The sequence below is a fragment of the Thalassophryne amazonica genome, chromosome 1, assembly GCF_902500255.1.
Source record: "Thalassophryne amazonica chromosome 1, fThaAma1.1, whole genome shotgun sequence".
Classification (NCBI taxonomy): Eukaryota; Metazoa; Chordata; class Actinopteri; order Batrachoidiformes; family Batrachoididae; genus Thalassophryne; species Thalassophryne amazonica.
The window spans coordinates 31,745,019-31,771,804 of record NC_047103.1 but is presented as its reverse complement, the minus strand read 5'-3'; positions in this window follow the sequence as shown (position 1 = coordinate 31,771,804).

The window sequence follows — 26,786 nt, the reverse complement described above, 5'->3', positions numbered from 1 at the left end:
GTGGTGCTGGGACACATCTACTAGAATGACATCACATCCGTCGCAGCGAAAAAGTAGGTCAACTCGGACGTGGTACATTCAAATTCTCAGATGGGTAACGAAATGTCTAAATCCTTGTTCAGTGTAATTTTAAGGTAAAAAAACAAAAGACAATATATGGAAAAAGCTTTTTTTATTCTTCAAGAATATGCGTGGCAGGGACACTTTAAGCCCTTGCCATTTTGGGTTAAACCACGCCCACTTCTGATTTAGGCCCCACCCACTATGAGTACAGATACAGATACAGACAATTTAGATGGTTGAACAGATACAGATAGTGGTGTACTCCCTCATCCATATGCATGGGCATGCTGTCCTCACATGGAAATACAAAAATACACATATCGCCTTTGCAACGGGCAAGAGTGACAGCGTCAACGCGCACATCGGCAGTCTATCCCATGTGAAAAGCTGTGTGTGATTATGTATACACTAAGCTGGCGATCTGAATGTCATGTCCACCACATCAGTTATCGTCCACATGATGCGGTATCCTTTGTCACCCCGCTTACTGGACATGCAGGGCCATCGCCGGGTGTCCAGCCGGCCCCTTCATTCATATCAGTTCATGACTTGACATCTATGACCATGGGTCATATACAGAGACACAGAAGGTTCATACTTGTATTGTCTGCTCGATATGAGATATTAAATTTTAGAAACTGCTGTGTTTTTGTTTTTTTGTTTTTTTTTGAGTGTGTGTGTTTTTTCCCCACAGTAGTGGCGCAAAGTTGTGTCACATGTTCTAGGTGCTTGCACTGTGTTCATGCACGCACACAGGCATCCATGAAACCATCGCCACGGTATCATTCATGGCTGTCCGACCGTGTGTCCCTCCGGACAACAGGTGGAGTGTTTTGTGGTTCTTCATTTTGCTTTTTGTTTGCATTTTTTTGGGCCGGTTCCTGCATCTTTTGCCCAACTTTGTGTTATGCGTATTGGGGCCATTACACAGCACAGAGGGATCCATATTATTCTTCTTGATGAGAGGCTGCACAATGGCATGATTGAGAGCAGCTGGAACACATCCAGTATTAAGGCAGAAATGAATAAATAAAAGAATAACAGAGCCCACCACACTGAATAAAAAAATAAAAAAATGTAGGTGAAAAACATAATAAAATGCTTTAATTCAGTCAATATTAGTAAACAGCTACATTGTCACTTAGCTTGTCACAATTTTAGACTTGGTTGGTGCCCGTTTCCGCCAAGTCAGTTTGCCCATTGCTTCATTTAGTCATAGGTTGGGAGAATTAATTTTTTTGACATCTATGTCATTCCTCTCTCGGAACTATCTGCTTCATATCCGGATCTTCAGGGAACATTCATTTCTGTTTTGATTGTGGTTAGCATTTCCCTGTGCCTCACACAGTGATGCAATGGGGGTACCCAGCTTGTCACAAACAGACATTCGGTGAAAATGAACACTTTGCCTCAAAATGTGGCATCAGGGTTGGGGATGGCTAGAGCCTATCCCAGCAGTCATATGGTAAGAGGTGTGGTATACCCTAGACAGGACTACAGTCTATCATAGGGCCACATGGCCATACACATACAGCTGTGCTCAAACATTTACATACCCTGGCAGAATGTTTGATTTTTGCCCATTTTTCAGAGAATATGAATGATAACACAAACCTTTTTTTCACTCATGGTTCTTGGTTGTGTGAAGCCATTTATTTTCAAACAACTGTATTTACTCTTTGTAAATCATAATGACAGCAGAAACTAACCAAATGACCCTGGTCAAAAGTTTACATACCTTGGTGATTTCGGTCTGATAACATGCACAGAAGTTGACACAAACGGGTTTAAATGGCTACAAAAAGTAACCACCCTCACCTGTGATGTGTTTGCTTGTAATCAGTGTGTGTGTATAAATGGTCAGTGAGTTTCTGGGCTCCTGACAGCCTTGTACATATTTCATCCAGTGCCGCACTGACTTTTCTGGTTTCTGAGTCATAGGCAGGGTTGGGTAGGATTACTTTGAAATGTAATCCAAAAGTAATTAGATTACAAGTAATCCAAATGTTTGTACATACATACATGTAATCCACATGTATTCTTTCAAAGTAATCCTACCCAACCTTGGTCATAGGAAAAGCAAAAGAACTGTCAAAGAATAGGTCATTGAACTGTATAAAACAGGAAAGAGGAATGAAAATATATTCAAGGGACTAAATCTCAGCAACAACTGCCAGGAAAATTGTTCGCAATACAAAGAAAAACCCACACATAGCTTCAGCTGAAATACTGGACTCTCTGAAAAACAGTGGTGTGGCTGTTTCAAGGTGAACAATAAGGAGGCACTTGAAGAAAAATGGGCTGTGTGGTTGAATAGTCAGAAGAAAGCCATTTCTAGGCAAATGCCACAAAGTATCCTGCTTACAATACGCCAAACAGCACAGAGAACAAAGTCATTTGGAGTGGTGAGACCAAAATTTAACTTTTTGGCCACAACCATAAAGTTTACATTTGGGGAGGAGTCTAAAAGGTCTATGACGAAAGGTACACCATTGCTACTGTGAAAACAAAAATGTGCTATCATTCATATTCTCTGAAAAATGGCCAAACAATCTAATATTCTGCCACAGTATGTAATGTTTTGAGGACAACTGTATACTGTGTGTCACAACTGACTCATAGCATTAAGGATATCTACAACCTATGCAATTATTATATTGAAATAAAGACTAGGAGAAAAAAAAAGTTGCATTTTAACACTTTATTTTCAACTTATGTTTAACATAACCACTTGATTGTCTTTGTCATTGGTATGTTTGAAATTGTGAACTGAAACTAATGAGGTAAAGAAAACATTCTTTGTTTTAAAGACAATGAGACACAATATTTGGGAAATGGAGAAAAGTTGAAATGGTCATGACAAATTTAATTCAGGACTTTGGAAATCTCTAAGTATTTTGTTAATGTATTTTGTTTTTCCAATCAAAATGAATTCCAAATAAATGTAACTCTGCAATCTTACTGAGGTAGCTCTTCATAACTCCTCTCCAATGGTGCAATAACAATGTCCCCATGACAATGAAGTACGCAAGTATGTGTTCACCCTAAAGATGACTTGCACACGTCAAATTGGTTGTTCTAGTAAGTGCAATGAAACAAGTTATTATTTTAAAAGCATGAATTGTTTTCCTCAACAAAGAGTTATTGTTTCCATCCACAAAGCTCTCAGCATTGGCAACATAAATAAAAAATACAAATTAATAACAAAGAAATTGTCTTGTAAGAATGTCCTCAAATCCAACAGTGCCTATATAAAATCAAATGCTGCACTTTTGAAAACATACAAAAAACTATTACACTCAACAAAATATAAACGCAACACTTTTGGTTTTGCTCCCATTTTGTATGAGATGAACTCAAAGATCTAAAACTTTTTCCACATACACAATATCACCATTTCTCTCAAATATTGTTCACAAACCAGTCTAAATCTGTAATAGTGAGCACTTCTCCTTTGCTGAGATAATCCATCCCACCTCACAGGTGTGCCATATCAAGATGCTGATTAGACACCATGATTAGTGCACAGGTGTGCCTTAGACTGCCCACAATAAAAGGCCACTCTGAAAGGTGCAGTTTTTATCACAGCACAATGCCACAGATGTCGCAAGATCTGAGGGAGCGTGCAATTGGCATACTGACAGCAGGAATGTCAACCAGAGCTGTTGCTCGTGTATTGAATGTTCATTTCTCTACCATAAGCCGTCTCCAAAGTCGTTTCAGAGAATTTGGCAGTACATCCAACCAGCCTCACAACCGCAGACCACGTGTAACCACACCAGCCCAGGACCTCCACATCCAGCATGTTCACCTCCAAGATTGTCTGAGACCAGCCACTCGGACAGCTGCTGAAACAATCGGTTTTGCATAACCAAAGAATTTCTGCACAACTGTCAGAAACCGTCTCTGCGAAGCTCATCTGCATGCTCGTCGTCCTCATCGGGGTCTTGACCTGACTCCAGTTCGTAGTCGTAAACAACTTGAGTGGGCAAATGCTCACATTGCTGGCGTTTGGCATGTTGGAGAGGTGTTCTCTTCACGGATGATGCGAAGGAGATGTGTTGCACTGCATGAGGCAAATGGTGGTCACACCAGATACTGACTGGTATCCCCCCCCAGTAAAACAAAACTGCACCTTTCAGAGTGGCCTTTTATTGTGGACAGTCCAAGGCACACCTGTGCACTAATCATGATATGGCACACCTGTGAGGTGGGATGGATTATCTCAGCAAAGGAGAAGTGCTCACTATCACAGATTTCAACTGGTTTGTGAACAATATTTGAGGGAAATGGTGATATTGTGTATGTGGAAAAAGTTTTAGATCTTTGAGTTCATCTCATACAAAATGGGAGCAAAACCAAAAGTGTTGCGTTTATATTTTTGTTGAGTATATTTATCTTCCTACTGTGAGCATGTTCAATTGTTGGCCAAGTTGAAAACAGAATGGAGCTTCTATTTATTTTTCATTTTATTTCCCAATGTTTTGTTGATAATCTAATGGAGCCACTTTGTGTGATGTGTGCACTGAAATACACATTCTGTTACAGTTGCCTGTGGAGCAAGATTCTTGGATCTTGCAGTCTCCCCTTTTATAATGAAAGGTGTCGAGACATCTGTTTCCACAGGCGCCAATTAAGTTACTGCAGAAGATAAGCAATACAACTTATAATGAGATGCTACATAAATTCATGCAAAAGTAGACAAAAACTCATCTACCTTTGATCATTGAAAATGGATTTAAAATTACCCTTTTTCTGCAAATGCAAGCCTGAATTATTTTTTCTGTGTGAAGCTAATTATCTCTCTACTGTCTGATTCAATCACATAATTGCATTTGATGCCACAGAAATCATATGTGATCCAGATATAAAAGGTTAGAGTGCAGCATGGACTCTGCTAGGTTCATAATTTACAGAGCTCATATATATATATATATATATATATACGAGGTCTGTCCGTAAAGTATCGTACCTTTTTATTTTTTTCAAAAACTATATGGATTTCATTCATATGTTTTTACGTCAGACATGCTTGAACCCTCGTGCGCATGCGTGAGTTTTTCCATGCCTGTCGGTGACGTCATTCGCCTGTGAGCACTCCTTGTGGGAAAAACTCACGCATGCGCACGAGGGTTCAAGCATGTCTGACGTAAAAACATATGAATGAAATCCATATAGTTTTTGAAAAAAATAAAAAGGTACGATACTTTACGGACAGACCTCGTATATATATATATATATATACAGTGAGGAAAATAAGTAACTGAACACCATGCGGTTTTGCAAGTTCTCCCACTTAGAAATCATGGAGGGGTCTGAAATTTTCATCTTAGGTGCATGTCCACTGTGAGAGACATAACCCAATTAAAAAAAAAAAAAAAAAAAAAACGGAAATCACAATGTATGATTTTTTAATAATTTATTTGTATGTTACTGCTGCAAATAAGTATTTGAACACCTACCAACCAGCAAGAATTCTGGCTCACAGACCTGTTCATTTTTCCTTTAAGAAGCCCTCTTATTCTGCACTCTTTACCTGTATTAATTGCACCTGTTTGAACTTGTTACCTGTATAAAAGACGCCTGTTCACTCACTCAATCAATCACAGTCCAACCTGTCCACCATAGCCAAGCCAAAGAGCTGTCTAAGGACACCAGGGACAAAACTGTAGACCTGCACAAGGCTGGGATGGACTACAGGACAACAGGCAAGCAGCTTGGTAGAAGACAACAACTGTTATGATTATTTATTAGAAAGTGGAAGAAACACAAGATGACTGTCAATCTCTCTCAGCCTGGGATTGCATGCAAGATCTCACTTTGTGGGGTAAGGATGATTCTGAGAAAGCTCAGAACTACACAGGAGGACCTGGTCAATGACCTGAAGAGAGCTGGGACCACAGTCACAAAGATTACATTATTAACACATGATGCTGTCAAGGTTTAAAATCCTGCAGCAAGTTCCCCCTGTTCAAGCCAGCACATGTCAAGGAGGCATGGGAGAAGGTCATGTGGTCAGATGAGACCAGAATAGAGCTTTTTTGGAATCAGCTCCACTTATCCTGTTTAGACGATGAAAATCTTTGGAGGGAGCTGAAACTCCAAACCTGAAAGATCTAGAGAAGATCTGTATGGAGGAGTGGACCAAAATCCCTGCTGCAGTGTGTGCAAACCTGGTGAAAAACTACAGGAAACGTTTGACCTCTGTAATTGCAAACAAAGGCTACTGTACCAAATATTAGCTTTGATTTTCACAGGTGTTCAAATACTTATTTGCAGCAGTAACATACAAATAAATTATTAAAAAATCATACATTGTGATTTCCGATTTTTTTTTTTTTTTTTAAGATTATGTCCTCACAGTGGACGTGCACCTAAGATGAAAATTTCAAACCCCTCCATGAAGTGGGAGAACTTATATATATATATATATATATATATATATATATATATATATATATATATACGAGGGCTGTCCGTAAAGTATAGGTCCTTTTTCTTTTTTCAAAAACTATATGGATTTCATTCATATGTTTTTTATGTCAGACATGCTTGCACCCTCGTGCGCATGCGTGAGTTTTTCCACGCCTGTCGGTGACGTCATTCGCCTGTGAGCACTCCTTGTGGGAGGAGTCGTCCAGCCCACTCGTCAGAATTCCTTTGTCTGAGAAGTTGCTGAGAGACTGGCGCTTTGTTTGATCAAAATTTTTTCTAAACCTGTGAGACACATCTAAGTGGACATGGTTCGAAAATTAAGCTGGTTTTCAGTGAAAATTTTAACAGCTGATGAGAGATTTTGAGGTGATTCTGTCGCTTTAAGGACTTTTCACGGTGCGAGACGTCGCTCAGCGCTCTCAGGCGGCATCATCAGCCTGTTTCAAGCTTAAAACCTTCACATTTCAGGCTCTATTGATCCAGGACGTCGTGAGAGAACAGAGAAGTTTCAGAAGAAGTCGGTTTCAGCATTTTATCCGGATATTCCACTGTTAAAGGAGATTTTTTTAATGAAAGACGTGCAGACGGGTCCGCGCGTCGGGACGCAGCCGACGCGGCGCAGCGGCACAGGAAAAACACCTCCGTGTTGATAACCATTTGTTAAAATCCAGTTGGCTTTTGATGGCTTTCAGTGGAGTGAGTATATGAGAAATTGTTTATCAGCTGGAGATGTTCCAACTTGTCCTCAAGGCTTCCAACAGAGGTGTTTTTCCTGTGGCGGAGCGTCGCGGCGGCTGCGAGCCGACGCTGCAATCCGCCCGCACGTCTTTCATTAAAAAAACTCTCCTTTAACAGTGGAATATCCGGATAAAATGCTGAAACCGACTTCTTCTGAAACTTCTCTGTTCTCTCACGACGTCCTGGATCAACAGAGCCTGAAATGTGGAGGTTTTAAGCTTGAAACAGGCTGATGACGCCGCCTGAGAGTGCTGCGCGATGTCTCGCACCGTGAAAAGTCCTTAAAGCGACAGAATCACCTCAAAATCTCTCATCAGCTGTTAAAATTTTCACTGAAGACCAGCTTAATTTTTCGAACCATGTCCACTTCGATGTGTCTCACAGGTTTAGAAAAAATTTTGATCAAACAAAGCGCCAGTCTCTCAGCAACTTCTCAGACAAAGGAATTCCGACGAGGGGCTGGACGACTCCTCCCACAAGGAGTGCTCACAGGCGAATGACGTCACCGACAGGCGTGGAAAAAACTCACGCATGCGCACGAGGGTTCAAGCATGTCTGACGTAAAAACATATGAATGAAATCCATATAGTTTTTGAAAAAAAATAAAAAGGACCTATACTTTACGGACAGACCTCGTATAGTGCTGGGCACAGACAACCAAAAAATTTACTTCGATAACAGATAATCAGATAACTGAAAAACTATCTTTGATAAAGATAAAATGATAAACCACCCAAAAATCAGAAGTTACAGCTAACCGATAAATTCTAGTATTGTCTCTGGTAGATTTGCAACTACTAATAAACTGAATTTGAGTTTTAACACCAGAATCACTTCTGGTAGCATCAAAAGCAACAACAGACACAATGAGCCCACACTTCTGTCTTTGAACATCTTGCCCCCCCGCTGGAAGTTCTTGTTTACTGCACAGCTTCCAGCACAGAAGCAAACTGAGAGCAACCACAAAGCCCAACTCTCTACCCAATCACAATGCTCCAGTCAGGTGGAGGTATTGGAAAATAAAGAAGTGCTGACTTATGGTTTTGATTTATAAATAACATTAATATTGATAGAATAACTCCATTAATGTCAATTCTGTCATTTGTACAAAGTTAAAATATAGCATATATCTTTTAATGTTGAATAATGCACTAATTCTGAGGTTTTGTAACAAACACAGACAGATCGCAAAGGATTCTGGGTAAAATGTGCCTCTGCAAAACACTGATTCGTTCAGTCATTCATTATGTAAACCAACACGTTAATGTGATGTGTGTCATGTTTTGGTTCTTTACAGATAAATGTGCTTTTGTAAAATATTCCATTTTTTATTTGTAAAACAGGCATTTTTACAGAGCCCTGGAAGTGTCATTACAAAATGTTTTGCATGTGCACGTTTTATGATGTTGTGCGCACGTTTTATTATATTGTAAAACGTGCATTCAATATTGTCTTGACACATATGAGGTCTGTTAGAAAACTATCCGACCTTTTTATTTTTTGCAAAAACCATATGGATTTGAATCACGTGTGATTGCATCAGCCAAGCTTGAACCTTCATGCGCATGCGTGAGTTTTTTCACGCCTGTCGGTTGCGTCATTCGCCTGTGAGTAGGCTTTGTGTGAGCAGTGGTCCACCCCTCTCCTCAGATTTTTATTGCGAGTAAAATGTCTGAACGATTTGGAGCTTTGCTGCATCAAATTTTTCCAGAAACTGTGAGAGACCTCCAGGTGGACACCATTCGGAAAATTCAGATGGCTTTCAGGGACGATTTTATGGGGATTACACAGATTAAGGAGTGCTCCAGCCGGTTTAAAGACCGCCCACAGCGGCTGAGAGCGCGGCGCACTCTGAGCGCCGATCGACAGGCTGAAACCCCGCTGAAACAACCAGATCATTTACAAATTGAAGGCTTTGTTGATCCGGGATGTCATCTGACTTCCACAGAATTGGCAGAAGATGTGGACATCAGCACTTTTTCGGCACATTCCACTGTTATAGGAGTTTTTGTCTTAGAAAGAAAAGTGGAGGAATGCGTCACGGAGCCGTTCATGGTGCTTGGACAAAAGCACCTCCATGTTGGCCTAATTGAGACAGACGTGTCGGCACATTAAGACAGACGTGCGGAGGAATTCGCACGTCGGGACGGAGCCGCATGGCACAAAGCAACGCCGTGATGAAGCCTCACAGGACATGTTCTGGCATGTCCAGCTCATCCACAATTTCTCAGATAGTCACACGACTGAAAAGCTACCGAAAGCCGTCTGAAAGCCATCTAAAAGCCGTCCTGTGAGACCAACACGGAGGTGCTTTTGTCCCGCGCCATGAGCGGCTCCATGGCGCATCCCTCCGCTTCTCTTTCCATGACAAAAACTCCTATAACAGTGGAATGTGCCGAAATAGTGCTGATGTCCACGTCTTCTGCCATTTCTGTGGAAGTCAGACGTCCCGGATCAACAAAGCCTTCACTTTGGAAATGATCTGGTTATTTCAGCCTGTCGCTCGGCGCTCGGAGTGCGCCGTGCTCTCAGCTGCTGTGGGTGGTCTTTAAACCGGCTGGAGCACTCCTTAATCTGTGTAATCCCCATAAAATCGTCGCTGAAAGCCATCTGAATTTTCCGAATAGTGTCCACCTGGAGGTCTCTCACAGTTTCTGGAAAAAATTTGATGCAGCAAAGCTCCAAATCGTTCAGACATTTTATTCGCAATAAAAATCCGACGAGAGGGGTGGACCACTGCTCACAGAAAGCCTGCTCACAGGCGAATGACGCAACCGACAGGCGTGAAAAACTCAAGCATGCGCACAAAGGTTCAAGCTTGGCTGATGCAATCAGACGTGATTCAAATCCATATGTTTTTGCAAAAAATAAAAAGGTCGGATAGTTTTCTAACAGACCTCGGAAATGCTGGCCGCCCTATTGCTGTTTCAAATCCCGCAAAACCTCGGAGAGGTTGCCGCGCTGCAAGATCTCAGTAACATTGAGAACTGCATTCAGATGCTCTGATCATTCTGCAATTTAACCGCTGCACACAGACAACACCATTAGCATCGCAACATAAAACTATTTTTATATTGTGCCTAAAACTCTTGTGAATATATTCTCTGGGTTTATAGACATTGTTATTGCGTGTATTTTATGTAAACGTGAAAATCACAGGCTGTCTCTCTCCGTTATTTTCAATGGGAGCTGCTGTGAGCTACAGTTGCTTCCTGATCATGTCGTTCTGGAGCAAAGTGAAGTTTGCTCTTTAACGTCTTGATCATTGTTCTTTACAACACTGTTTGTCCTCTTTGTTCGAGATTAATATATAATATGTCTGAAATTCGGTTTGCGTTTATTAAATTCCATGCAGATTAAACGTAACAGACACGGATTATTTGTTATAATTGTTTTAGCAAGTTTTCAGGGTATCACGCATGCAGTCTCTTATTAACGTGATGAAAAGCATAAAAAAATACATTTTTGTAGTATAATATTAATTTACAACTGTCATCGTGTTGATTCTCTATATGATCTATACATACTATATACTTATACTTACTATATACATACTATACTGCAGTCAACATACGATAGCGACTCTCTGGCACACAATGGGTTATGGGATACGTCAATAGGGCGAATGAACACTACTGGCCTGTAGATGGCAGTAGAGACCTTGAAAACTTGCCTAAACAAAATTCCAGATAATCCGTGTCTGCTACATTTAAGATGTGTGGAATTTAATAAACGCAGACACAATAACATCTATAAACCCAGAGAATATATTCACGAGAATTTTAGGCACTAGAGTTTAATGCAGTTGTCCGTAGAGCCTGATCAGAGTGTTTCAAATGCATTTGTCATGTCATGAACGTACTGAGATTACCTTATCCTACCCATAATGCACTGCTGGGCACAGCATATATCCACACGAAAATCTTAAAAATTTGAGCATTACTTTAAAACTAAAACATACAGCTGATATTTTCACTTTATAAAACTTCAGACATGACATTAATTTAAATAACTTGACTGACATTAGTTTGGTTAAAAGTTGAATCATAAGTTAAAAATGTATGCCTCTGGATGACTTGGGTGATACTGCCTGCGTATTAGTATGGGGTTAAAAAAAGATGACTTTTTTGGGGGGAGGACCAGTTCTCCTTTGCCTGCAGAGGATAGAGCAGTTAATTCTTAAAGCAGCTTTTCTCTGTTTTGCAGGGTAGAACTACACATCAGCTATGAAACATTTAATAGGTAGGTGCTCAATTGATTTTAACTTTTATAAATGTTTGTAGCTGTTCAGCTTTATTTACCACGTTATCGGTCTAAAAATTATTGGACAAAAATTTATCGCAAGATAACTAGTCCAATAATGTTTTTTAAAGTTATCTAAACTGCAGTGTCGAAAAAAAAAACATTCACCATCCAAATATTGCATGAGCATAAGATGGCGTCACACCATGATACAAACATTAAAACATGTTTGAGTAAATTGTTTCTTGCTTCAGACATGGGCTGGATTTAAGGTTTGCATGTGTGAAAACATGCACCAACACAATAACACTCTGGCGAAAAAGAAACATGTGCATATTTAACAGCGCACACGAGGATTGTGTGCACTGTTGTGTAAAACAGTGCATATTATCCATTAATTAATCCTGCTTGCTTTCATGAATATGCAGTATATGGTTAGTCACACAAGTGCAAAATTCAAGAAGGAAACAAGCAATTAGATGATTTTCGCACATGCAACAATATTTATCAAGGTCAGTAGGAAATTTAGTGGGTGCTGCATTTTTCATGTTTGAGAATTTGGAGTTAACTTATTGAACTTGACAGACTGCCATTCCAGCAGCACAGAGGCTGATGCCTCCTCATACACAGAATTTAAATAAATTCATTCATTCATTCATTCATTGTCAATGTTGGGCATATGTAAAGACCTGAATCGCTCTGTACACACCGCAGGCACAGCTATTTCCGTATGTAAAGCCTACTGTTAGAATGAAGCATAATTATTCACCAGTTTACTTAAATTCTGTGGTTGAACCAAAAAGTAAATGTCTGAATTTTTGTTTGCACTTGAAAGAAAAAGTCCTATTGTCATCAGCAACTTGCAGCTATGCATCTTGTGTTTCATTACATAAACTCTGCCACATAACTGAGCATGTTCACACGCTGGCAATTGCACTAAATGGGCCTCATGTGTCAATGTTGCACACTTGTGGCGTAAATTTACAGCGTAAACTTGAAATACACCAAAGTCGCCGTGACATGTATCAAGCAGTGCGCACCTGCCCATTTTTGGCGTACGCCTGACGTGATCTTGATAAATGTGGCGGGTGGAAACGATCGTAATTATAATAAACACGCCCATAAATATTCAGACTCCGCTTCAGACACACCCTCATTTTACGACATGGAAGCCAGGAAGACGGCAATGAAAAAGAACTTCACCAATCACGACGCGTGCCAATAGAGCGTCAATTATCAATTATTTTGTGGTATAATCAAAAAAGTGTTACAGTGGTCCCTCATTAATCGTTCTAAAAAATACCCCGAAATACGCGAAACCGCGACGTAGTCAGCATTATTTTTTACAATTATTATAGATGTTTCAAAGCTGTAAACCCCCTCACTACACAGTTTATACACTTTCTCAATCACGCATGAACATTTTCTCACTTTTCTCTCGTGTGTAAACACTCTCAAAGTTCAATCCTTAGTAGGAAAATAATACCAAACTGTTTCAGGCCCAAACATTTATTTGAGAAATAAAAATAGAAAGTTTACCTATAAATAATTATGATGGCATTTAGAACTAACAAATTAACACATAAGAAATTATTAATAGTGACTGACCAGTATGTCTCAGATCGCTCCTCTGCGTCCTGGCGCTGCGCCTTTTCCCACTCACACCTGGCTGCAGCGGGTGTTTGTTTCCATGTGACAAACACAGTTATGAGTAGTTGTTGGTGCTCTTTTTTCTTCTGGGCAACAAGATTCTTAAAACAGATATGCAGAACACAGAACACTGTAAAAAAAAAAAGAAAAAAGGCATGCAAAATTGAACTAAATACTCCGCGAGACTCCGAGGCCACGACAGGTGAACGGCGTTATAGCGAGGGACCACTGTATTCTCTTTTCACGTCAATAATTTTTGACATGTGGATATTTGCTCGCTCAATTAATAAGACATGCCTAATCTGTCAGATTTCTTTATTTTTTAAATGTATTTCTGTATTTATTTTATTGAGACAACCGAATGGAGACGACAAAACCTGGTTGCAGCACGGGCGAATTAAGGGAATGACGAAACTACAGTTGTTATTATCAATTTCATAGTCTAAAACGATCACACCACATGAAGTTAAGCTCAGCGCTGCTCTGGCTCCAGGCTCGAAGTCTGGAGAAAAAGGCGAGCAGCGCTGTCTTTGCAGTCAGTGCTGTAGCCACAGATTGTGCTCCATAATAATCCCGCAAAAGCGGGATTTGTATTGATTATTATGTAGTATAATCAGGAAAGTGTTATTTATGTAACATATGCATTGATTTGTATAATGGCACTGTTTATCATGTTGATCATCTTCATTTTTATGTGGATTCCAGCGCTGGTTCATTTTGGTGTATAATTTACTCCACCTCTTGACCTGGTGTATATTTTCAGTGCAGCGTACGCCAACGACCACATTGATAAATGCCAAGTAGCGTAGCCGTTTTGGCGTACACCCCATATACGCTCAAATATCGCCGTACGCAACGTTGATACATGAGGCCCACTGTGATTAATTTAGCATGTGTTGTCTTAGTTTGTGCATACATGCATTTGGCTGACTGAATTTCATTTATGTGTAGGCTCTCAGTTGTCCAGGTGGTTTCCATAGTAGAGAAGCTTGAATCTTCGACTGGACTGGGTTGCTTGACGCGAGGACGTTTCGCTTCAAATCACAGAAGCTTCCTCAGCTAAAATTCTTGCTCTGGTAGTCTGACTTCTGTCTTGACTCTTGTAGAGAAGAAACCAGAAGCCAACAAAAGCTGGAGTTTTTTAACCTAACCAGACCCCACCTACCGAGAGGCTGACTGCTATAGGCTAGTGACTAAACAATAGCTCTAATTAGCACCTATTGTGCTCTAGTTAGCACTCTCCTAATGGCAGAACGGAAGCCTTCCCTGATGGCTCCCTTGACGACTCTCTCCTGATGACATGAATGACTCATTACCATGAACAAAGACTGAAACTGAGTACCATATTGTAAACAGGGGACAAAGCATGTCTGAGACCCGCTCCGCGGTTAAGGCTGGGTTTCAACTGTTTTACAAAGAATGCTTCCTTGACACCTCTCTCAAACCATCTCTTCTCTCTGGCTAAGACTTTAACTTCCTTGTCCTCAAACGTGTGGTTAGTGTCTTTCAGGTGGAGATGAACTGCAGACTGAGGTCCACTGGCGAGCTCTCTGCGGTGCTGGTATAGCCTCTTGTGTAAAAGTTGCTTCGTCTCACCTATGTAGTGTTCATTACAGTTTTCCTGACATCTGATATGATACACTACATTGCTCTGTTTGTAACTAGGGATCCTGTCCTTAGGGTGAACTAATTTCTGTCTCAAGGATTGTGATTTCTGTTTGGGTCTATTTTGAAGCTAACAGCTTTAACCTATGGTCAACAAGCAACCAGTTCCCAGTGCATTATTGTTTTTGTTTTTTTTTCCCCATTGTTTTTATAACAGAAAAGTGCTGATTGAGTGCCCACAAATACTTTTTTTTTCCCAAGCACACTTCGAAACATGTTACTGTGACAACAGTAAACAGTTAACGACTAGGTTATAATGTGTGGCGATAAAACAAATTCTCCCGGAGCAAAGAACTAGCTGTCTGTCCAGTCTGCTATCACAGATGACTTCTTTTGAATGACGAATCAACAAAATATTTGTCTCCTCATTTGTCTGAATGGGCGCTGCAGTGAAATCGGGTAGCCTCTCTGAGAAGTTGAGGGATTTTCAATTTAGTGTTCTGAGTGGGTGCACAGAAAAAGTAACCCACTCAGACAAAAAAAAAAAAAAAAAAAACAATACTAAGTGTGCAGAATTTTAGTTTTTTGTTATTTTTCTGGAAGCAGCAGCCTTCGGCCACATGCAATCTGTTCTCATTTTGTCCCCCTTTGGCTGCTCCCTTGTTTTGTCACTTGGGGTCGCCACAGCAGATCTAAGGTGGATCTGTATGTTGATTTGGCACAAATTTTTCACTGGATGCCATTCCTGATACAACTCCACATTCAGTGTTGTATAGTAACGAAGTGAAAATACTTCACTACTGTACTTAAGTACGTTTTGGGAGACTTTGTACTTTACTTGAGTTTTTTTTTTTAATTCAGCTTACTTTCACTTTTACTTCACTACATTTCTGACCTTAATTGCACACTTCTACTCCGATACATTTTCTATGCGCCATGCCATTATTCATTACAAAAAACACACGAAAAAAGTCATGTTTTTACCCAGAGACACCACTGATTACTAGTGACTGCAACGAAGTCAGGCCGATTTGTCATGAGGCATGTCCGGTAGGCTTTTTTTGCAGTTGCGCACTTGGGGGGTGTTTGTCAGGAAAATGATCATTTCTCTGCATTGATTACAGACCTGCAGCAGGTCTGTAATGAAGTTTTCTGCAGCACAGCCTTGCTTTGAACCTTGAACCAATTGAAGCAGTGATTCGCAGGTCGAAGCAGTGCTTCAATCTATGATTCATGGATTTTATTTCACTTTATCCTAATTTATTCCTGCTAAAACCTGAAGAGCATATGTCTGTAAGTAATATTTAATATTTTTATGTTAAACTGACCTGTTATGGTTTTCTGAAACAGTTGATAGATGTATTTTATAACTTAAAAGTGGGACCGATGCAAACACGTTAGCATGACTACGGCGTTTTCAATGTTAAAGTTAGCATTAAGCTGTTCGCATCAGCACATTTGTGTTGATTTGTTTTCTGTATAATTAATGGCTCAGCGTTCGTTGTCATAAAAGAATCAAATTGTAATTTTTTTAAATTTATTTTTATTAATATTATAGCAACAATAATAGTCTACATAATAGTCAATAATAATAGACTAATAATGTTACAATACAATTGAGACAAAAAGAACCTAATGAAACAAAGCACAACAGAAAAGATAAAACCATGTAACAATGAAAATAAATAAATACATATAGAAACTAGAAGCACTCGGCGAGTGCAAACCTCCGCCAAGGCCATGGGGTCACTGACGCCATAACATCTACACGCCGTAGAATCACTGAACCTAAAAAAGTCTAACAATGATGTTTGCTAGTAAAACAAGTTTAATCTGCTGTGACTGGATAGCATGTATCCTTAGCGCTTGGGCATCACAGTTTATTGCAACTTGCACCTTTCCCAGAAGCTGCTGTCATCTGAGCACTGATATTGCATGTGCTTAAATAAGAGACAAAATTCAATTTATTATTCAACAAAACTGCAAATATATGAATTTTTTAACATTATGAAACACTTCTTTAAATAAATAACAGTAAATTCTGAAATAGAACTATTTTTTAAGTGTTGCATGTGCTACACAAGCCATAGGGACACTGACCCTGTTGTGTGGGCCGCCAGAAGAGGAGGTACTGCTGGCCCACCACCAGAGGGTGCCCTGCCTGAAGTGCGGGCTTCAGGCACGAGAGGGCGCTGCCGCCACGGACACAACCGGGAGGACAGCTGTCACACATCAACTCATGACAGCTGTCACCCGTCATTCATCACTCCATAAAGCCGGATGTCATCTCCACCTCGCTGCCGAGATATCATCTACCTGGGAAGGTAATTCTCTGCTGTACTGAAAACTGTGTCATAGTCTGAACTCTTTTTGCAGCCGCTTTCCTGTTGTGTGCCTTATCTGCTGGATTGGCGTTTGGTGTGAACAGCGACGGCTTCGCTTCACACACAAACCAGATAAGTGGTTGAACAGGATATCTCGGCCAACGTCTTGGATCCCGAGGGGCGTCAACCATCTGTTGGACAGCCAATGGAAGAGCAGGGTGCACAGGCGTTGGCTGGAGGCGTGATTGGTGAGTTGCAGCACATCCTCACCGCCTTTACCGCTTGGCTGGACCTGATGACCGAGCAACACATCATCCTTAATCGCAGGATGGAGGCTCTCACCGCGCAGGTAGAAGCGCGCGCTCAGGGCGCTGCTGCAGCTCCTCCTCCTGCCGACCCGGTGCCGAATACAGACATTCCACTGGTCATTCAACAACCCCCCCCCCCCCCACCATCCCCTGAAGCATACATAAGCCCCCCAGAGCTGTACGGAGGTTGTGTGGAGACGTGCGCGGACTTTCTTATGCAGTGTTCGCTCGTCTTTGCACAACGTCCCGTGATGTACGCGTCTGACGCCAGCAAGGTGGCTTACGTGATTAATTTGCTTCGAGGCAAGGCACACGCTTGGGCTACAGCGCTTTGGGAACAGAGTTCACGGCTCCTCGCCTCTTATACTGGGTTTGTGAGGGAGCTCAGAACTGTTTTTGATCACCCTAACAGAGGTGAAACCGCGTCTACCGTGCTGCTGTCAATGAGACAGGGGCGCCGCAGCGCAGCCGAATATGCAGTCGACTTCCGCATCACGGCTGCGAGATCCAGCTGGAATATGACTGCGCTCCGCGCCGCCTTCATAAACGGACTGTCGTTGGTCCTGAAGGAGCACCTGGTGGCTAAGGAGGAACCGCGGGATTTGGCTGAGCTTATCGATTTGGTTATACGATTGGACAATCGGTTAGAAGAATGCCGACGGGAGCGAGGCGAAGGGCGTGAAGGGCGTGGTCAGGCACAAGCCGTCCCTCTTCCTCCCGGGTTCCGAAAGAGAGCCGACTTCCCCACGCTCCACAGCCATAGCGCTCCGTGTGGCTACAGCTCCCCCTGCTGACGGTGCTAGGGACACGAGCAGGGCCGCATTCAGACAGAGGAGGCTGGTCCGCGGTGAGTGTTTTGTCTGCGGCTCGAGTGAGCATCAGCAGAGAGACTGCCTCAAACGGTCAAAACACAAACGCCCACACTTAGAGACTGGGCTGAGGGAGGGTCAAAACATTCACGTGGGTCATACACATCTGTCAACACGACTCCCAGTTAAAATCCTGAGCGGGGGATTTAACCCTTCAAACCCCAGCACTGGTGGACACGGGGTCAGAAGGGATCTGCTGGATAGCAGATGGGCAAGGGAGGTAGGGCTCCCTCTGGTTGCGCTTTTCTTCGCCACTACCTGTAACCCTGGTAGTGTCTGGGAATCACCGGGAGGAGATTGAGTTTTTGTAACTCCTTCTACCTCCCGCATGATTTTGGGCTTCCCATGGATGATTAAACACAACCCCCGGATTGATTGGCCGTCTGGGGTTGTGACTCAGTGGAGCGAAACCTGCCACTGGAGGTGTTTAGGATCCTCGGTTCCTCCCGGTGTAAATGCTAATGAGGAGGTTAAAGTCCCTCCCAATCTGACGGCGGTGCCGGTTGAGTACCACGACCTTGCTGACGTCTTCAGCAAGGATCTGGCGCTCACCCTTCCCCCGCACCGTCCGTACGACTGTGCCATTGATTTGGTCCCAGGCGCTGAGTACCCGTCCAGCAGGCTGTACAACCTCTCACGACCTGAGCGCGAATCAATGGAAACCTACATCCAGGACTCATTAGCTGCCGGGCTGATCCGGAATTCCACCTCCCCGATGGGTGCAGGTTTCTTTTTTGTGGGCAAGAAAGATGGCGGACTCCGTCCATGCATTGATTACAGGGGGGCTGAACGACATAACGGTTCGTAATCGATACCCTTTACCCCCTGTTGGATTCAGTGTTCACGCCCCTGCATGGAGCCCAAATTTTCACCAAACTGGACCTTAGGAATGCGTATCACCTGGTTCGGATCCGGAAGGGAGATGAATGGAAGACGGAATTTAACACCCCATTAGGTCATTTTGAGTACCTGGTCATGCCGTTCGGCCTCACTAACGCCCCCGCGACGTTCCAAGCTTTGGTTAATGACGTCTTCCGGGACTTCCTGCACCAATTCGTCTTCGTATATCTGGATGACATACTCATCTTTTCCCCGGACCCTGAGACTCATGTCCAGCATGTACGTCAGGTCCTGCAGCGGTTGTTGGAGAACCGGCTGTTTGTGAAGGGCGAGAAGTGTGAGTTTCACCGCACCTCTTTGTCCTTCCTGGGGTTCATCATCTCCTCCAACTCCGTCGCCCCTGATCCGGCCAAGGTTGCGGCGGTGAGAGATTGGCCCCAACCAACAAGCCGTAGGAAGCTGCAACAGTTCCTCGGCTTTGAAAATTTCTACAGGAGGTTCATTAAGGGCTACAGTCAGGTAGTTAGCCCCTGACAGCCCTGACCTCTCCTAGAGTCCCCTTCACCTGGTCGGAGCAGTGCGAAGCTGCGTTCAAGGAGTTGAAACGCCGGTTCTCGTCTGCACCAGTTCTGGTGCAGCCCAACCCTAGCCGCCAGTTCGTGGTTGAACTGGACGCCTCTGACTCAGGGATAGGAGCCGTGCTATCCCAGAGCGGAGGAGGACCGAATAAGGTTCTTCACCCGTGTGCCTACTTTTTTCTCGCAGGTTGACCCCAGCTGAACGGAAACTATGACGTCGGCAATCGAGAACTCCTTGCGGGTGGAAAGCGGCTCTTGAGGAGTGGAGACACCTGGTTGGAGGGAGCGTCTGTGCCGTTCCGGTTTTCACTGACCATCGAACCTGGAGTATATCAGGACCGCCAAGCGGCTGAACCCCAGGCAAGCCCGCTGGTCACTGTCTTTGGGCGTTTTGACTTCCGAATCACCTACCACCCTGGGACCAACAACCAGAGATCGGATGCCTTGTCCCGGGTGCAATGAAGATGAGGTCAAGACTGAGCTGTCGGATCCACCGGAGCCCCTCATTCCGGAGTCCACTATTGTGGCCACCCTTACCTAGGACGTGGAGAAGACTGTCCGGGAGGCCCTGGCACGGAGCCCGGACCCCAGAACTGGCCCAAAGAACCGGTTATACGTCTCACCAGAGGCCAGAGCTGCAGTCTTGGACTTCTGTCACGGGTCCAAGCTCTCCTGTCATCCAGGGGTGCGTAGGACCGTGGCAGTTGTCCGGCAGCGCTTCTGGTGGGCGTCCATGGAGGCCGACGTCCGGGAGTATGTCCAGGCCTGCACCACCTGTGCCAGGGGCAAGGCAGACCACTCCAAGACTCAAGGACTTCTGCAACCGCTTCCGGTGCCTCATCGCCCCTGGTCTCACATTGGCCTGGACTTTGTCACGGGCCTCCCGCCGTCCCCAGGCATGACGACCATCTTCACGATAGTGGACCGTTTTCTCTCCAAGGCGGGCCCACTTCGTGGCCCTCCGAAGCTCCCTACAGCCAGGAGACAGCAGACCTCCTTGTCCACCACGTCGTACGTCTGCATGGGATACCAACTGACATTGTCCTCGGACGTGGTCCTCAGTTCTCCTCACAGGTCTGGAGGACTTTCTGCAGAGAACTGGGGGCCAACGTGAGCCTCTCGTCCGGGTATCACCCTCAGACGAATGGACAGGCAGAGCGGGCCAACCAAGAACTTGAACAGGCCCTCCGCTGTGTTACATCTGCACACCCGTCAGCCTGGAGTCACCATCTGGCCTGGATTGAGTACGCCCATAACAGTCAGGTGTCCTCTGCCACCGGCCTCTCCCCATTTGAGGTGTGTCTGGGGTACCAGCCCCCATTGTTCCCCGTGGTGGAGGGAGAGGTCGGTGTGCCCTCGGTCCAGGCCCACCTGCGAAGATGCTGTCGGGTGTGGCGCAGCACCCATTCTGCCTTGTTGAAGGCCCAGACGAGGGCTAAGGCCCATGCAGACCACCGGCGTTCCCCGGACCCTGCTTACCAGCCCGGGCAGGAGGTGTGGCTTTCAACGAAGGACATCCCCCTCCAAGTGGACTCATCCAAACTCAAGGACAGGTATATTGGTCCATTCAAGGTCCTCAAAGTCCTCAGTCCGGCCGCAGTGAAGCTCCAGCTCCCAGCTTCACTGTGGGTCCACCCGGTTTTTCATGTTTCCCGGATCAAGCCACACCACACCTCACCCCTCTGTGCTCCCGGACCGGCGCCGCCTCCTGCCCGGATCATCGACGGGGAGCCTGCATGGACGGTTCGCAGGCTCCTGGACGTCCGTCGGAAGGGCTGGGGGTTTCAGTATCTGGTCGACTGGGAGGGGTGTGGACCTGAAGAACACTCCTGGGTGAAGAGGAGCTTCATCCTGGACCCGGACCTCCTGGCCGACTTCTACCGACGTCACCCGGACAAGCCCGTTGAGGGGGGGGTCCTGTTGTGTGTGCCGCCAGAAGAGGAGGTACTGCTGGCCCACCACCAGAGGGTGCCCTGCCTGAAGTGCGGGCTTCAGGCACGAGAGGGCGCTGCCACCACGGGACCACACGGGAGTGACAGCTGTCAACACATCAACTCATGACAGCTGCACCCGTCATTTCATCACTCCCATAAAAGCCGATGTCATCTCCACCTCGCTGCTGAGATATCATCTACCTGGGAAGGTAATTCTCTGCTGTACTGAAACTGTGTCATAGTCTGAACTCTTTTTTTTGCAGCCGCTTTCCTGTTGTGTGCCTTATCTGCTGGATTGGCGTTTGGTGGAACAGCGACGGCTTCGCTTCAAACCAGATAATGGTTAACAGGAGCTGCACGAGTGGTGTGATTAGAGGTGGAGGTGACTTTCCACCTTCTGACTGTGTTTTGTAACTGGGTGTGCACACACCCACATCTCACTGTTTGTGCTCCTCGCCAGCAGTACCAGATCCGACAGTTGGGGACGGTGATCACCTGGGAATTCGGGGACTTGGCGGCTCCAGTATTCACCAGGTTCGGTGGCGGTGGAAATCGTGTGGTTCCGGCTCTTCTCAGGACAGACGTCTTCTATCCTCGAGCCTGCCCACACCGTCACCTTTGTGTATTGACTGCGATCAGATTCTGAGATTGGTCTGTATATTCGTTGTGCACATTCACAACATTAAATTGTTTACCTTTTGGCTATCTATTGACCGTTCATTTGCGCCCCTGTTGTGGGTCCGTGTCACTACACTTTCCCCAACAGACCCTAAAGAGATTCCCTCCTTGGCACAGTGATCTATTCAACAATTCAGTGTTACAACCAAACTATGATACATACAATTTTCTTTCCTTTATATTTGACATCCTTGACCATGAAAACATACCACTAGAACTTGGAATCACTTTCTTTATTAGTGACTTCATTTGTCACCTCACACTGAGATATTTTCTATTTTCCCTATATTTTTGTATATTCTGGATCACCAGATTCGGAATCCAGATCCAATCATCACCAAACTTTGTTGTTTGATAGAACATTTGACTATGTCACTAAAATTTAATCACTTGTTCCTCTTGTCATTTCCAACCACTCCACAAAATTTCATCAAAATCCGTTCAAAACGTTTTGAGTTATCCTGCTGACAAACAGACAGACAGACAAACAAACAAACAAACAAACTCGACCGAAAACATAACCTCCTTGCCGGAGGTAATAAATAACTGTTTCCTGTGAACACCTAGTGAGTAGCCTACTCTCACTTAGGTTTGAAACCTTGTTTTCTGAAGTGTTTTTGTGTGATGTGCACAATTTTCTGTATTTTGACTAATACTACCAGTCATTTACAAGCCTAGATAAACTTTTATAAAAAAAAAAAAAAATCTGTCCGTTTTTGATTATTAACATTTACTTGTACTTTTACTTTCATTACTTGAGTACATTTAGTTGTACATTACTTGTCATACTTATGTACAATAAATTGTAGATACTTTAAGACTTTTACTTGAGTAGCATTTCAATCAGTGACTTGAACTTCTACCAAAGTCATTTGGGTATCTGTACTTTTACTTAAGTGTGATTTTCCGGTACTTTATACAACACTGTCCACATTACATGGAGAAATGTGGCAGGGGTTGGGTTTGAACTGGGAACCTTCTGCAATGAAACTAAGCACCCCAACCACTTGGCCACCACCCCTGCACTCCGTTCTCATTTTGTGCTAATAAAAATAGATGCTGCACCCTGAAAGAAATGCAAAATGAACACTGAAGTGGTTCTGTGGCATTGGAGATGAACTACCAACTCTAAAGGGCAGGGTTTGATTCCAGTTGTCTCCACTTCAGACAAGATACATTTGTTTGTTTCCTGGGACATGACACTTCATGAGCCATGTTCCAGTGCACTCAACTATAAATGTGTTCTGTTGTCAGTTCGGAGTAACCTACTATTGGAGCTCAGGGTAACCTGCCTATCCATGGGAGATTGGTGGACTCTCATTTACTTCACCTGATGATCTTTGGGGATAAGCACATGTATGTTAGGCCTCAGGGTCTTTATAACCCTTTCTATATCCATTAATAACAAGACTCAAAAAGCATACATACTTGAAGATGCAATTAGTGCACAAGCACCTTCAAAAATATTTGAGGATTTTTTTTCTTTCTTTTTTTTTTCGTCTGATTCAACTGCAACCTGCTAAAGGACATTTGAGCTTGACATGTGTAGATGGATGCATTGGTTGCTATGGGCATTGATCTTGTGACCTTTTTGTTTTTATGCCATTTCCAAAAGCACTGGGAAAACCTGACGGCATTGAGCATTCTTGGCTGCTCAGACTTTCCTGGTGACATTCAACAGCCTCCCCAGAGACACTTTCTTGGCTCTCCGCTCTGCGCTTTACAAGGTCCCACAGTCTCAGGCAGTCCACAAGCAGGTGGGATAATCATTAAGTATGATTACTAGACATTAATCCATCCACAGAGTTACAGCCACAGCTGCCACTACCTTACAGCTGCCACAGCATTATAGAGGTCTTTTGGTTGACTGAACACAGTCTCCAATTCCAAATCTGTGCTTGGCTCATCACCATCTCTTCCGTAATCTTTGGAATTTCCTCCAAACAGATTTGACATGCATCTTCATTTTTTGCATTTCAACCACAAGCACTGCTCCACCTTGACCAAGGTTGTGCTGTTTTCATCCGTGTTTCAGTGTATGGGTCCAACAACGAGAAGATGATGGCATATTGATATCTGATACACTAACATGAATATTATATTACTTGTATAAATTCAAAATTACAAAGTGTTTCCCAAAGTTTTCACTCCCATTTTTCATGAGTTGATGTAAAAAAACCAAAGACACAAAAGGCTTATTTCCTTGATAATTGTTCATAAATTTGTTAAAATCTGTTTATCAGCACATGGCCTTAACCAAGATTATCTATCTACCAGGGTATATATGACATAAGAAGCTGCTGATTAAGCATCACCATTGTACAACAAGTGTGTCTTTAAGTAGACACAGAGGCCATGTGTTCAGTACAGGCATGTGGCCACATTGGTGTCGTTGCTTATTTCTGGATTGTGTAACATAAAGATATGAGAGTCTATGACTCCTCCTGTGTGATACAGGTGCAAAGTCCTCAGTAAGGGCTAGCACCCATTTACAGCTGGGTGGACTGGGACAACGCATTTTAAGTTTCTTGTCAAGATTCAAACCAGGTCTACAGACTGGCAGACCACCTACTTATCCTCTGAGCTGCCTGCACAGTGTGGTGGACTGGTCAGAATGGAAGACCACTCCAAAATATGCAGATAATGATCTTTGCTTGCTCACGGTGCAGTAGTCCTGAGCTGGCACTGTTGCGACAGTCAGTGGAGATGGCCTAGGATGGTGAAATAAACATTTATTTCATAGGCAACAGCTCAGGTGGACATTCCTGCAGTCACCATGCCATTGCCAACTGCACACTCTCTCAAACTTGTGACATCTGTGGGATTGTGTTATGTGAAAAAACTGAACATTTTAAAGTGGTCTTGCATTGTGACCAGTCCAAGGCACATTTATGTCCATCTAGATGTGCCACATGAGACGGGTGGGGGTGGACAAGCACAGACACGATTTCAACAACAACACCAAAATACTGGGCTAGGAAGTGAGCTAACAGTATGCAAGCATTGGTTTGAGTCCCAGTTTGTGTTCTTGGACAAGTCATTTAATCAACATCATTTAGTCCGACTAGCTGTAAATAGGTACTGGCATTGGCTGGTAATCAGTGTATGATGGGCTGGCAACCAGTGCAGGGGGAGTCAGACCTTCATCTGTGCCATGCAATTTTAAATTTGATCAAATTAGCTTATCAAATTTAGTCATTTTAAATGTGATTAACAGATCAGTGCTGTTTTTCCAGTTCCGTCTTTTAGCCAAGCCCAAGTCCTATTTTTCTATGATCAACCTTGAGAAGGTTATACATGCCTTTGTTAGAAGTAGGTTAGATTATTGTAACTCCCTGTACATTGGCTTAGACCAGTCCTCACTCAACTGCCATCAGATCATTCAGAATGCTGCCACTCATCTTCTCTCTGGCTAGGAAAAGTGTGAATATCATGCCAGACTTGGTCTCCGTCCATTGGTTTCCAGTCCAGTATTGCGTATCCAGTCCAATATCTCTGTGCTCCTCCTTTACTCCACCCCAACTAGAGCCTTAAGGTCTTCTGACCAACTGTTGTTGGAGGTTCCAAAAACTAGACTAGAGACTAAAGATAGCAGGGCCTTTGGGGCAGCTGCCCCCATGCTTTAGAACAGTCTCCTCACTTGAATCCTCACTAAAACCCCCACTTCTTCTCGTTGGCATTTCACACTAGCAATCCTTCTCTATTTTTATTGTTTTATTGACTGCTATAATGTTATTGTTATTTTGAAATACTTTATTTTTTTACTTATTATTTGGCATAACTTGGTGCCCACTTACGTTCAGCACTTTGGTCAACTGCTGTCACTTTAAATGTGCTCTAGAAATAAAGTTTAAGTTGAGATGCAAAGGTATCTGGGGATAACAAAAAGGGTCTGCAGCCTATCCCAGCATTCAGGGCATGAGGCAGGGTAAATCCTGGACAGGACGCCAGCATAAATATATGCACACCCACAAGCACAAATCCGGACAATTTAGAGTTTCCAATTCACCTAACCTGCATGGCTTTAGATGTGGGGGGAAGCCGAAGCACCCTGAGAGAACCCACACAAACATGGGAAGAACATACAAACACCACACAGAAAGTCCCATTAATGCATAATGCTGAGAAAATAAGTGGCTCATAACTTTTAATGCTCACACCAAAGCAAAGTGCTATGAAAACCAAGACTATGTCACCAAAAATATGATTTAAAAAACACCAGAATATTGCTTTGGCTCTTAGCATAGCTGGTTCAGACTCAAAAATAGGGACATGTTCTAGGTAGTTACATTTCATAGTTACATTTATCAGTGTGTTGTGAAATGTATACCAGGGGCTTCAATAGTTACTTCAATAGTATCAGCCTACTTTAGAAATTTAGCCACACCTTTCAGTGGTGTAAAGGCTCATGGTTGATCTGTGATTGTTATGGACTTTCCCCTACTAAGGAAAGCATATGAACCACAGCTTAATTGTAAAGTTTGCATAATGTATAAAATAGGATTGTTGTCATGGTAGTAAC